Source organism: Diaphorina citri, unplaced genomic scaffold (genome assembly GCF_000475195.1).
Source record: "Diaphorina citri unplaced genomic scaffold, Diaci psyllid genome assembly version 1.1 scaffold844, whole genome shotgun sequence".
NCBI lineage: Eukaryota > Metazoa > Arthropoda > Insecta > Hemiptera > Psyllidae > Diaphorina > Diaphorina citri.
This window is the reverse complement of record NW_007378276.1, coordinates 58,770-61,354: the sequence shown is the minus strand read 5'-3', so window position 1 is coordinate 61,354 and position 2,585 is coordinate 58,770. Positions and strand designations below refer to the sequence as shown.

The following is a 2,585-nucleotide window of genomic DNA, read 5'->3' as shown; positions in this document are numbered from 1 at the left end:
CAACAACAACAACAACAGCAAGAAAAACAAAAACTTACCTCTGTCGTTAGTGTCAGTTGTCATCAGATCAAGCAGCGAATGTCAAAAGGCTCAATGTCAAAATCACGTCACTCTCACCTCTCACATGATGCTGATGTCCAATCTAAAAGTGACTGATTCCGTAGTGACATCGATGTCACAATAACACAAGACGTTTTTGATTCCATGTTAATGATGTTTATAATTGCACTTTTGTTTACTTTGTGGTGATAAGATTGTGGAGTAAAATGTTCAAATTAGTCGGTACCTATTTATTATACACACTGTAGGTAGATACCTTTATTGGGTAATTGGGTTACATTTTACGTAGTATTCAGGGTGATTCATAAATCATAAAGTATGCGGTTATGTGTATTCCGAGCGTAAATGCACCAAGTAGGTAGGTAATTAAATACTGGTTTGCCGGTGAGTGCGGGCCGACAATTCCTGGTCGATCCTTCTATACCTTCTGAATTCTTTATCAGAATTATTTAATGTGTGGAGTGTGTTAGGTAAAAACAAATTGGTAAAGGTAGGGCCATCGGCTTTAATAAACGCCCTTGGTCACTGCGACCTGGTTAGATCTTTCGTGACACTAGGTAAAAACAAATCGTTTAGATACCTGTATACTCTCTCCTACCTATACATAATTATTTAGGGATTAGTAGGGACTCATATAGGTAGGTATTTATCTATGTATTGCGAGCAGAGGTAGGTACATAACATACATACCTACATTATCGTTTTATGTCAATCTTGAAATTCACATTTCCGCTCCCTCCTCGTCACTCAGCCTCGGTAGCGCAGTAGGCAGCGCGTAAGTCTCATAATCTTAAGGTCGTGAGTTCGATCCTCACCCGGGGCAATTTTTTGGAACATTGTTTACCAATATGCAAAGATGATAAACTGCTCCTTGTTTGATTAATGTATAATTATTAGGTCTTTCGGTACCTATTAGGTATAGGCGCCTATTTTTATTATTATTATTATTATTATTATTTTTAATAAACTCTTATTTTTCTTTCGCAATTTTCCTGGTGGTAGTGATGGAAAATAGGGAAATGGACCATTGCCTGGCATTGTAACATTTTCTCATTTCCCACCATTAGTACCATTACCATTACCTACCTACTACCACACCACCAAGAAAATACAACTTGGACTTGATAAAAAGTTAAAGTTCTTTTTTGATTTTACATTTTTAGTCCGTCCTTCGTTTATTATTACAATAGTAATAAAAAAGGTATAAGGGACGGACTTCTTCATCATCCTCTTCTTCGTTTTTTATTTAATTTTTCCTCTCGTTTGCAATTTCTCCCGGAATTTTCTCCCTCTCTTCATCCTTCCCATTTCCCTCTCTTCTTCCCATACGCTTCGTGTGTAACTTCCCTCATTCCCATTTTGTAACATCGTTGCACATTTTTCTCCCTCGTTTTGTTCCGTCCTTCGTGAAATCACGAGAATAAAGAAGGGACAAAGCTCTGTCTCGTTATTTTTCCGCTAGACGAGAAATTTCTCGTCTGGTCTCGTCATGGCTGACCTGAATGGATAGTGGAAATTTCGCTTTTTTAAGATAATTGATAGACGGAACTCTAAGAATAACTGTTTTATCGCCTTGGAATGGAAGAGAGAAGGGGGAGGATAGGAGAAAGCCAGCCGTTCCGAGAACGGACCTTATTCGTTCAGGATAAAATCCGTCCCGGGTGGGAATCGAATCCGCTACCAAGAGCTCTTAGAACAGGGGTCCTACAATTGTGGTTTAGAAAATAACCCAAATTTAGATGGTTGTTGTATGTTGGCCACTCTAGGCACTTAAGGTTGTCATAATTTCAGACATTAACAATTGACAATAAGTCAATAACGTAATTGAAATGAAAAGCCATGTACCTAGTCTGAACCAACATACGCGTAAGAACACATTTAGTTATCGATTTTAGTTTCATATTATGTTTGATTTCAATTAAGTTCTTGATTAGAATCTCTCCGACTTCATTCTTCTAATTGTTCGTAAACGATTGAGATTCAATCTAAATTGTTTCATCATTATATTTTTATTCTTCAATAGAATTTTATATATTTTTATAATATTTATTTATTACTTTTTAGTTATGATTTTATGATGAGTCCTAAACAGAAACAATTATTTAATAACCGCGATTCCACAAACCCATTAGTATCGTCCATTATGTCATCTCTTGTTGTCTTATCGATAAATCATTTCATTTTCGATTGCGATTCTAATCAAAATTGCACGAGCAGAAGAAAAAAGTATTGAACAACAATAAAAACATTCCTACTTATATTTTTCCGCGAACAATGGAAGATATAAATCATAACCAGAAATTAATAAAACAACAAATTTTTACAATAAATAATAAACATATTTTTACTTGTCATGAAAAAGGTAATAAAAATAAAACAAAAATAGTCTGTTATAGGTACGTATATAGAAAGCCAATAACAAATATTCAAGCAAGTAGGTACCTATTTATTATACACACTGTAGGTAGATACCTTTATTGGGTAATTGGGTTACATTTTACGTAGTATTCAGGGTGATTCATAAA

The 2,585-nt window shown here is 35.1% G+C and overlaps 1 non-coding gene across 1 annotated transcript; it reads left to right on the top strand.

Moving 5' to 3' along the window:
• The first annotated feature begins 810 nt into the window (after positions 1 to 810).
• Trnam-cau lies at positions 811 to 883 on the top strand. Its single transcript has one exon. It is a non-coding gene; the product is annotated as a tRNA-Met (tRNA).
• Positions 884 to 2,585: the final 1,702 nt, after the last annotated feature.